A 12,234-nucleotide genomic window follows, 5' to 3' on the forward strand; every position below is an offset into this window, starting at 1 on the left:
GGCGGGGTAGCTCCGTCCCGGTGCAAGTTATACAGCCTCACTTAATGGGGGGACATAGGGCTTGAGCCTGGTGACGTGAACAACATCGCTGGTTACGTTGGGAGGCACTGAAGGCTGACCGACTGGGGCGATCTCGTATGTCACGTCGGACAGTTGGCGTAAGATCTGGTACGGACCAGAAAAACGGGACAGTACTTTTTCGGACAAGCCGACGCGACGTGAAGGCGTCCAGAGAAGGACAAGGGAACCAGGTGAAAAATGGTGATCTCGGTGCCGAAGGTAGTAGCGTCGCTTTTGAGAAGCTTGCGAGACTTTGAGGCGATGACGGGCGACATCTCGGGCCTGGGCGGCTAAGTCAATAGCATCGCGAGCGTAACCAGTGCTGGGTGACTGTACTGCGGACGGTAGCAACGTGTCAAAAGGCAAGGTGGGGTCGCGGCCATACAAAAGGAAAAATGGTGAAAATCCGGCAGTGTCGTGACGGGACGAGTTGTATGCGAAAGTGACGTATGGTAAAGCGACGTCCCAGTCGCGGTGATCGTTGGAAACGTACATGGCGAGCATTTCAGTGAGTGTGCGGTTGAGTCGCTCGGTGAGGCCGTTCGTTTGAGGGTGGTACGCGGTAGCAATCCGATGTTCTGTAGAACAGGAGCGGAGCAGATCATCGACGACCTTCGATAGAAAGTAGCGGCCGCGATCCGTCAGCAACTGGTGAGGGGCGCCGTGGTGCAGGATGACGTCGTATAGTAAGAAGTCGGCGACATCTGTAGCGCAGCTGGTTGGCAGCGCTCCTGCGATGGCATATCTAGTGGCATAATCGGTTGCTACAGCAATCCATTTGTTCCCTTTGGTGGAAATTGGAAACGGGCCAAGGAGGTCGAGGCCCACACGGAAGAAGGGCTCTGTAGGTATATCAATTGGTTGAAGCAAACGAGCGGGAGGCATAGCAGGCGTCTTCCGGCGTTGACACAGGTCGCAAGAAGCGACATAACGGCGCACAGAGCGATAAATGCCGGGCCAGAAGAAGCAGCGCCGCAGGTGGTCGTAAGTACGAGTGACGCCCAGATGTCCAGCAGTAGGAGCGTCATGAAGTTGCTGGAGCACGGCGAGTCGAAGGTGCTTGGGGACGACTAGGAGGAGCTCCGGTCCGTCAGGACGAACGCTGCGACGGTATAAAGTTCCATCGCGCAAGGTGAACATCCGAAGGGGCGGGTCATTGGGCGAGGAGCTTAGGCGTTCCATAAGTGTTCAAAGAACAGGATCCCTGCGCTGCTCGTCGCCAATATGGAGGAAGCCAGAGAGGGACAGAACACTGATGTCCGAGTCTGCATCGGTATCGTCCGGTTGATCCACGGGATTGCGGAACAGGCAGTCAGCGTCTTTATGCAGGCGCCCTGACTTATATATAATAGAAAATGTATATTCTCGTAGGCGCAATGCAAATACTATTGTGCGTGTTTAAATTCAATAACTGAAGTGACCCGCCTAAGTGATAACGAAGAATACAAATGCATCCTTCGTGACTAAATAGTAAAATCTGATTTAAAACAGTATTATGCGGTGATTTTTTTTTAGATCAATCAGATCATCATCGCGACCACCCTACATTTTATAAGACATGCGTGTAGATGCTGAAATGTTTGCGCCATTTTGATGCTCTGTGTTAAAAGAACCTTGTGCTTTCTGAATCATTGAAATGTGCCTTTTATTCAAGATAAGACAACCTATTCCGTAATTTACTCCTCTAAACACCTCTTTCAACTGGTGCAAGTTCTGCATCAGGAAATTTATCTATTTCCTATCCTTTTAAGAAACTATTGTTTTCACCGTACAGGAGTAAACAAAAAGAAACAGATCATTGAATCCCCAAAATGTCTACTGGGGCGCTATAGCGAGAACTATTCCAAACTTTTCTATTCCAACTCCGCAATCAGCCCACCGCGATTGGCGAAAAACTTTTTTGGACCACCCCCACTTCACCTGTCTGTCAAGCGACGTCGCCAAAACCGTGATAGCTTCCCATCTGATATGACGTGTACACACTGAATATGCATAATCTGACCGAACAAAACAAAAATAGTCACGTCCCATTCGACGCCTTTTTGCCATTAGCCCTCGCCCATTAGTCAGAAGTTTTCGGGCTGCACCCACTTCACTTGCCCCTCACGCGACGTCACAAAACTGCAAAAGCTTACAGCGTCAGAAGTGACACCTACGCGTTAAAGGTGCATTAATATGCCGAACAAAACTGAATTTTATTCTGAATAGCCACAGGCTGCCCAGTTCCGAAAGGAATAAAAGATGTCTGCGGCCGATCGCTCCGGCACTGGCTACTCGCCCCTGCTGGAGAGCATGGGTTTATTTGCGTGTAATAAAACTTTTTGCGTGGCCGAGTAATGTTTTCGAGAATTTTCAGCGCGTTTACGACCTCGTTCTGCGAACTCTTCTTTGCTGAGATTCCGTTTTAGCGTCATTCTTAACCTTCTGTTGCATGCTGCCGCGATTGTCGACGAGCCACCGCAAGCTAAGCAAGAGAAAGCGGACCAATCGCAGACGCCGGCAACACCCTCTTCATCCGGTTATCGATATTCAGTGCAGTGGCTCGGCTCTATCGAATCCCTCTCCACTTGAGCATCCTCCTCGCCTCTTATGAGCCAATTAGATAAGACAAGCCGCTCAATCCAGGCAATGTTATTCGTTTTTCAAGCAAACAAAAGTGACCTCCTATGAACGCGGGGAGCATTTGATTGGTTAGTTCAGACAACCCTGCGGGTGACCGCCCGATGCTTGCGTCGGTGGTTACGCAAATTTGACGTCCGGAGATTGGAATAAAAACATATTGGAATTGTTTTACGTTATACGGCCCCTGTATTGTTTCGCCCACTTATAGGAGTGGTCGAAATAATACCCCATTAATATTCAAGACAACCTCATTAGTATTCAAGACCTCATAACCGCTAATTTTAATACCGAATCTAGCAAACTATTCTCTAATTTATGTAGAATATTATTATGCGTCGTTTAAAGAATGCTTCCTCTTCAAACAGGCAAAATCTAAAAGTTCTACGGGCTTGAATACTGGTGAGATGTTCCAGTTGAAAATAGATAAAGATGTCCCACTATATGTATGACAGTCCGGGAAAATTCACTTACAGTTCCGTGATGCTCAATTTGCAACTGAGCTTCATTAGCGAGACTTTGACACAGAGCTGAACAATATCCTAATATTTAGACAGTTGTCCTCACTTACCTGTCGAAGCTGCAACGCGCGTATGACAGACTACCTTCAGTTTTCTAAAAAGCCATTCCGGTACACGTTCACGCCACTTCCACAAAGCTGGTACAAATGCAAAAATTTATTCTCAAGGAGTATTCTAACCTCTCCAATGTGTACTTCCTCTTTGTTGGGCACCGCATAATTTGCTGTAAATATTTGTACTAGCTAGCCAAACGTTTTTCTACTGAGAAGCCCTGTCGCTCTTTGGCAGAGCAGCGAGAAAAGAGTTCCATAATGAGAGCCATAGTTGGTACCACGAGGATGCCTGGTGTGACCTTGCGGAGAACTGTGGTTCTCAAATAAATGTTCGGAAACTGTTCTGCGAAGGATTGCGTGGGTGTTGACCACAGAAGTCCTGCTAATCAGAGTCTACATACATTTACTGTTGCTAAAATTCCACTTAAGTGGTATCAGAACCTGTCTTTTCTAAAACCGAGCAGCTTTGCGAATAACTGCTGAAAGGACTCAGAAAAGTACAGTTACTTATGCGGAATCTTCGGCAAAATGTAGCTGCAGTTAAATGTAGAAGCAGCAATGATGACGCTTAGTCACACAAGTCCGAATTTTGAATGCCGAACTCACATATTAGCCGATATGTTGTTCCTCTATCTAGCGAATGTGGGTATTTCGGGTTGATGCCGGACGATTTGACCACATGACAAGTGAAACACTAAGGAGATTCCACTTATAGTTTAGAGAATAGATCACAGTCCACACCAACACTACGATTCATGGAAGCAATTAGCTTCTTGCGAAAGCAGTTATACACGAGCACCGCCGTCACATTCAACCTACCGTAGTGGCGATCCTTGGCAGTATTCCTCAGATAGCTTCGGCTAAGCGGAATCCCAATTTTAATTATCGACAACTTGCATTCGCAGCCCGAACAATTTACTGCATTGTTGTATCGCTGGCAAGAAGACTATCGCACCAGGCGTGGACATTTCTGAACCTAATCGGCATCAACTGCTTGTTTCGATGCTTACTAGAACAGACATCTTGCGCTGTGTGGTTTCTTCACAACGCTTCGACGTCCACGAGGCACTCTCAGCCCACAATTGTATATCACTAGTGAAGCGTTCCGTCATTCGCTTGCCCGAGTGCGCGTGCCTCATCTCTCAGCTTCTCGTGACGAACGAACCAGCGAGCTGACCAGCAACACAGTGCCCCGTCCCCTACTTCCCGCCAACCGCCCCACCACTCAGGTACGCGATGGATCATGCGCGACGCACCCCTCCTCCAAATCCACGCGTGTTCATCTCTGCAACTCGCTGCCATTAGGCACGCGTCCTTTCCGTCAGCATGTTTTTCTGGCCTCCATCGCCCACGTTCGAGCACCGTCGTAGCACCGACCCCTCAGTAGGCGCCACTTGCTATTTATAATACTGTGGCGAAACTTCTAAACAACCCAACGGTTTTTGAAAGCATAAGGCAAATTGATTTTTATTTTTACATTGCGGTCTTCGCCAGAATGCTTCCTAATTGCAACAAAAGGCCCGTATCATACTATAAACGAGAATAAAGGGAGTTAACTGAGGGGCCTGATTTTTATTATTCATAACATAAGAAGCCAACAAACACTGACACCAAGGACAACTTTGGGGAAATTACTTGTGCTTGAAAAATGAAGTAAAAAACGATAAATTATTGGAAATGAATGTGCATAAAGAAAACAACTTGCCGCATATGCGGAACGATCCGACAACCTTCGCATTTCGCATCCCACGCGAAATGCGAAGGTTGTGGGATCGTTCCCCACCTGCGGCAAGTTCTTTTTTCCTCCACTTTCATTTCCATTGTTATAGTTTTTTCACATCATTTATTAAGCACAAGTAATTGCTCCCATGTTGTCCTTGGCGTCAGTGTTTGTTGGCTTCTTACGTTATGACTAATAAAAATCGGGCCCCTTCGTTTACCCCCTTTCTTTTCGTTTATTACATAACGAGGGTCTCGAATCCGCCAAAATTGATGCCTTCAGGTAGCGTCTGTGGGCTTATTGACCGGTTCCCTCCACCCAAAAAAAGATCACGTTCCCATGACTTGTGCGGCAGAAAGGATGTTCCACATCCACCGCCGAGGTCTGTGAGTCGTGGCGCTGGCTAACACTTCCAGGGTTCTACTAGGAAACATAAATACCCAAGCAAGTGGGTGGGGAAATGTCTCCGTGGTAGTGCAATTGGTAGAGCATAGCTCGCGAAATGCGAAGGTTCTTGGATCGTTCCCTACCAGCGGCAAGTTGTTTTTCATCTACTTTCATTTCCGTTAATTTATCGTTTCTTTACTACGCTTATTAAGCACAAGTAATTTCCCCTATGTTTTTCTTGATATCAGTGTTTGTTTCTTCTTGTGTAACATCTTATACTATGGTATACGAACAGCTTTTTCCTCTAGCGTGGGGCCTTGTTTTTTATAGCGGAGTTGTGACAGGCATGCTTGCCCCCATGTCGTGCATTATACGTATCTTGCAGAAATTACATTCTTTGAACCCACAGAATAAATATGACACGGCTACGAGGCTGTGGCTGCATCCATTCCTATGCCCACTGCTACAGTCTTCACATCAGATTGTGAGTTTAAATGCGCGCAGAGGAGGCTTAATCTCAATGGCTTCGCAAAGTCAGTCTGTTACAGTGACAGTATGTGTTTTCTGGCTGGTACACAGAAACAAAGCAGTATCTCGAGCTCCTTGTTGGTGATGACATCTGGTGGCAGATCCACCCCTTAACCCGGACTTTGCATTACTCTCTCCTCTCTGGGTGCATCGATGTACCTTCATCAAAATTTAAGGCTTTCTAGATGTTACTACAATAATTATGTTCTGTGGGTGGCGAATTGTATTTGTACTATAACCTAACAATTCCTTGTGGGTCCCTTTTCTACGGATTCCCAGAGAGCCTATATCACAACAAAAAATTTCCACGTCGACAGGTAGTGACGCTTATATTACCAGCCAATTGGGGGCTCAGTTTCGGACTGACACAGTATAGCGGGCTTGCTGCCTTCCTGTTTGAGGTATAAGCTTGTGGGTGAAAAAGCGAAGCGGGCTGTTTTCTCAGCCGCAGTTAGATGGACACGGATTTATTTTGCTTTGTTCACAAAAACAGGTATTAACAACGGTAAGCTAAAGCTTGAAATCTTCTACGGTTCTTCAATGGCAGGGGGTGCTAATTTCTTTATAGGATTTGATTCAAACGCAAAAGGCATATTTGGTCGCTGCGATTGCACTGGCAATTGCGCTGGGATTTCACACGGGCCCACTTCGTACTGAATTCGCAATGTATCCAATTCATGTTTTTCACTTATCTCGCGCATCGCATTATGGAGTTCAGAATGCTTGTGCAACATAGTGGGTTTTCCAGCTGCTGTTTCTCCATATGAAACACGTCACACACCCAGGGACTGATGTTTTCTACAAGACAAGGCCAGTAGGAAAGCGCTGGCGTCTTGCCAAGCAGACTACATGGGGCGCTGGGCTTGTGCCCAATGACTCACTTGCTGCTGGCTGCTGTCTGGTTCTGTGTAGATACTTGCGTCACAGGGTTTGGGACCCATCAAAAAACTCCACCACGGCGCAATTGAAATTGCTATGTGCCCGTGCCTGGTTGATCCCCTAGAATGGATTTGCCAGGGAGACAGCGCCATGCAGCATTGAATAAAGTAAAGCGATAGTGTCCCCTCCGCGTAGAGTGCGACCGCTTGACGGAGAGCCACTGCAACGAATCAATGACTATCCTTCGCAGCACCGTAATTAAATGGCAGATGGTCTTTAGAGCAAGGCAGGGTGGAGAATCCCGTCTGCAGTGCACAGCTCATGCAATAGGTCGTTGGACGTATTTGTTTTCGTGGGCCCTTGTACCGTCTCCATGCCCCGCCGAAATAATCTGCCTACCACTTGTGAGTCTGAAGAACGCAAGCTCCGTCACCCCGAAGCCGCTATGCAGCTGGGCCACCACAGGTCCGTGCCGCTCGATCGCAGCAAATACTTGCAACAGGCAACTGCTCTGCCTGTGAAACAAACGAAGAAACATCATAATAATCATCATTGGACGTAAAACACATTCTAACAAATTCACGTTCATCATAAGAATGCCAGGTAATCACAATAGATTGCCAATCGTCTGTAAAGTATAGATAATCCGCGATTTTTTCCCGCAATCAAGCTTCTCGTGTCCACCATAGGCGCCGACTACGGGGGGCTCCGGTGCCGAATCCCCTTCCGGAGTTTTCCGTAGGGGGCAGAACCTTTATCCCGGCGGTGCCGAAGGATTGCCACTAATTCCTTTTTTAAACACTGAGATTTAATTAGGTAATCGTAATTGATTATCTAATGTGAGACGTACTATCCTAATTATAAAAGTGTCAATGAGGCATATGTAGGCACAACTAAGGGACATATAATTGCAGTATTCTCAGCCACGTACTAATTAACGACCAATTTTTCCGACTGAGAAATAAATCCCGCGAAAAAGCTCCCTCTGAGTTAGCCAGCATGAAATTAAGAAAATAAAGAAAAAAACATCGTGATCGACCTAGGTCATTATCTCCCGTGCTCTGGCTGAAGTAACATGCCGCGGTTAGTGTTAGTTTGAAACCGGATGTGATAGCTGTTTTCTTAGCGTAAAGTGAACAGATGGTTTTTGTTTTTTTCGCCACGACATCTAACACCACAAAAGAGAACTGATGTCAGTGCAACGGTTTAAAGGTGCGTTTTCTTTCGTCCCAGTAGCCATGTCTTTCTCTAATGGGCTCAAAGAAGCCATGATCCTTGCGTTTGGACCTGCAAATATGAATAGCATGAAGGCCGCAAATATGCAGGGTGTTTCAGCGAACACTTTCCAAAATCTTTAAAAGTAGCCTGTGGCAGATATCAATTCTGGTTCATGAGCTGCTCTACTCGAAGCAGCCGACAATACTTGCACCAAAAAGTGAGATGCAAAATTGGCTAAATAATAAAACTTCACTAATTATGTTTTTAACTAATTACATTGTAGCCCATATTGCAATTTACAAATTTTAGCCGGGGAGTTCACAAGGCGGTTCCACTTGGTACAAATTTTCAAGATGACGCCAGTTTCGAGATATAAATTCCCGAACCTTGCGGAGAAATGCATTGGCGTTCCAGTTAATTTGTTAACAAAACGTCGTTTCATGCACTGAAGCACACAAGTAACTGGAATGCCGGTGCATTTCTCCGCAAGGTTCAGGAATTTATATCTCGAAACTGGTGTCGTCCTGCGAATTCGCTCCAAGTTAATCAGCCTTGTGAAGTCCACCGCTAGAATTTGTAATTTGCAATATGGGTCTTAAGATAAGCTAAACAGTTCATTAGTGAATTCTTGTTAATTAGTTGATTTTGCATTTCAATTTTTTGTGCAAGCAGTGTCCGTCACTTCGAGTAGGCGGGTCGACGACGAGAGCAGCAATCCACGCATCAAGGCGTACAAGCGCATAAACAACACGGGTGACATCAGGGACGCCGACAACTGCGACGGCGGTGCCATGAACGTCAGCAATGGCTAACACCACACGCAGCGCGCCCGAACACCTCATGATCTGGCAGTGGAATTGTCGCTCTTTCAACAAGAAGGCAAGTTCACTCCAACTTTTCATCCAAAATCACCTATACCCCCCCGACGTCATCTGCCTTCAGGAGGTCGGGAACCAGCCGATCAGGCTGCGGGGTTACTACGTAATTAAACACGCGGGATCACCGAAGGTCGCGGTTTTAGTTCACAAAACGGTGACGGCCGTGGGACAACATTATCAACATCATGACATTAATCATATGCTAGTGGAAGTCCTCCCGCAGAAGAGGGGTAGACGTAGCACTTTCATCCTGAATTTGTACAGTCCCCCGAGGGCTCAGAAAGACGACTTCCGCAACATCATTTACGAGAGCGTGAGAGCCGCTGGCGGCAACCAGCTCGTAGTGGTGGGAGACATGAACGCTAGACACACGACTTGGGGCTACCAACAAGACACGCAAAAGGGAAGGTCGCTCCTCGATGCGGTTGACCAAATGGGCCTCGAATTGACAACCAACCTCCTCCAACCAACCCGAGTAGGCAATAGTGTAAGTCGAGACACGTTTCCGGACCTGTCATTTGTCAAAAACGTAAGGGAATACTCATGGGCGCACCTGGGCGAAACATTGGGCAGCGATCACTACATCCTCAGCATCTCGGTATCCACGCCGAAACTCAAGAGAACAATTGGTGAAATTAGGCTTACGGACTGGGAGGCATTCAGGCAGTACCCCCCGCCCGAAAACGGTATAACGGACATAGGGGAATGGATGCAGCACCTCCGGGACGCCCACATCCAAACCACTAAAACCATCCAGCGCACGGTCGAGACGCCCGAAGTCGACCGCAGGCTCTTACACCTGTGGGAAGCCCGTGAGGGCCTCCTCAAACGGTGGAAGCGACAGCGGTTAAACCGGAAGCTACGTCTACGAATCGAGAAAATAACAGACGAAGCCAGAAATTACGCAAACGAGCTGACGCAGCAAAATTGGGTACAGTTTTGCACCTCGCTCAAGGGTACCCTGAGTACGGCGCAGACGTGGGCCATCCTACGTTGCCTTATCGAGCCCGACAAGGCGAAATCGACAACCAGTCGGACGCTCCTAGAAATCGCTCACAAGTTCCCCGGAAACGACCAGGATCTGATTGACACCCTAAAAACCAGATACCTTGGTAGCGACTCCATACAACCCTGCCTCCTAAAATATGAAGGAGACCCAAGACCAGAACTGGACGCTCCCATCACGGAGGAAGAGGTGTATGCCGCGGCACGAGCCTCACAGCGCAACACTGCTCCCGGAGTTGACAAAATCACCAATGCCATGATTAGAAACCTGAGCCCGATGCACATCCAGGACTTCACCGAATACCTAAACGAGGAACTCTGGAGCAAGGGCCACGTACCGAACGAGTGGAAACATGCGGAAATCGTGACCATTCCCAAACCCGGCAAGAAGCCCGCGATCGACGCCCTGCGTCCCATCTCGCTGACTTCGTGCCTCGGCAAGCTGTACGAGAGGGTCATCGAAACCCGCCTCCAACATTACATAGAGGACGGTGACCTCTTCCCGCACACCATGCTTGGCTTCAGGCCGGGACTTTCTGCGCAAGATGCGTTCCTAATCCTAAGGGAAGAAGTTCTTAAGGGCATCCCGAAGGGAGGAGAACATCTGCTCGCACTGGACCTAAAAGGGGCCTTCGATAACATCTCTCACGAGGCCATTCTCAAGGGACTAAACGACATCAGCTGCGGGGAGCGCATCTTTAATTACGTTAAATCGTTCTTGACGGGCCGGACGGCAACCATCGGAATAGGCCAGACTCGATCGGATACGATCGACGTACCGAACAAAGGAACACCGCAAGGGGCGATAATATCCCCGATTCTATTCAACGTCGCGATGCTAGCGCTGACCAAAGAGCTGCGGAAGATCCCCGACCTAGGTTACGCCCTCTACGCAGACGACATCACGCTCTGGGCCACCAAGGGCTCCCTAGCGCGAAAAGAGGCGACCCTTCAAGAGGCCGCGACGGCCGTGGAGAGATTTGCGGCAGCGAGCGGGATGCGTTGTGCGCCAGAAAAGTCCGAGGTGATCCGGGTGCACGGAGGAGGAATCTACAAGTCCCCCGGCCCTATCGACCTCTATCTTGAGGGCCAGAAGATCACGGAAGGCAATAAGACTAGGATTCTGGGTTTTTGGATCCAGAGCAACCTGAAAGCCTCCCACACCATCCAAACCCTAAGGTCTGCCACCAACCAGATCTCGCGGATTATAAAACGAATTACAAGAAGCCGCAAGGGCATGCGAGAAGACGACACGCTTCGCCTCGTCCAGGCTCTGGTGATCAGCAGAATCACGTATAGCATGCCGTATCACTATCACTCGCTAAACAAACGCGACCAAGAACAAGTCGATGCCATCATCAGAGGCGCATACAAAACGGCCCTGGGTCTCCCTGTCACCACCTCAAACGAGAAGTTAGCTGCCCTCGGTATCCACAACACCTTCGCTGAGCTGTCGGACGCGGTTATGGCTTCGCAAAAGGCCAGACTACAGAACACGGCGGCGGGCAGAGCCATCCTCCACCGGACCGGAACGGCAACGGAGCTCCGTGCCCTCGATGGGCAACGATCACTCCCGCCTGAAGTCAGAGGCAAGATCAAGGCGAACCCGATACCGAAGCACATGAGCCATGAACTCCATGAAGGACGACGCAAGGCTCGCGTCGACAGACAGCGCCGACAATTCAAGGGTGACCCGTACGTAACGTACGTGGACGTGGCGGCGTACCCTGTAGGGGGCCTCTTCGCGGTAGCCGCCGTGAACGGGAGAGACAACTCCTTGACTCTCGCGGCCTCCGTAAGGGCAGAGACCCCAGCTGCGGCTGAAACCATAGCTGCGGCGCTGGTAATAAAGCAAGAAGACAGGGTAGGCAGGGAAGCCCATGTCGTTACCGACTCGCAACAGGCCTGCCGTAACTTTACCAACGGCCGAACACCGCTGCTGGCGGCTCATATTCTAGGCCCGAGGCTGCAAGAATACCATCAAATCACGTGGACGCCGGGCCACGCGGGTCTGGAGGGGAACGAGAGGGCGAACGCCCTAGCTCGAGCGCTAATCAACCGAGCGGGGCAAGACGAATCGTCTCATCAATCCCCACCATTTACCTTCATGCCCCTGCCGTCCAATTACTGCGACCGACTCGAGATCCAGCGACTCAACCGCAGGATTTATCCTCCGCCTCACAGAAAGCTCAGCACTGAAGATGCCGTAGCTCTCCGACTTATTCAGACAAACACATTTCCTAACCTACACAAATACAGTAAAATGTTCCCACATACATATCGCGGCATCTGCCCCTGGTGCGGCGACACACGCCCTACACTCTTCCACATCTCGTGGGGGTGCGGGGGCAAACCTCAACACTTAA

At 49.0% G+C, this 12,234-nt stretch overlaps 1 protein-coding gene across 12 annotated transcripts in view; it reads left to right on the forward strand.

The window, feature by feature from the left end:
* The window catches only part of LOC126534369 (uncharacterized), a 110,163-nt gene that overhangs the window by 449 nt on the left and 97,480 nt on the right, over positions 1 to 12,234 (forward strand). The gene's annotated exons all lie outside the window — the stretch shown is intronic.

Source organism: Dermacentor andersoni, chromosome 7, assembly GCF_023375885.2.
Source record: "Dermacentor andersoni chromosome 7, qqDerAnde1_hic_scaffold, whole genome shotgun sequence".
Taxonomy (NCBI): domain Eukaryota; kingdom Metazoa; phylum Arthropoda; class Arachnida; order Ixodida; family Ixodidae; genus Dermacentor; species Dermacentor andersoni.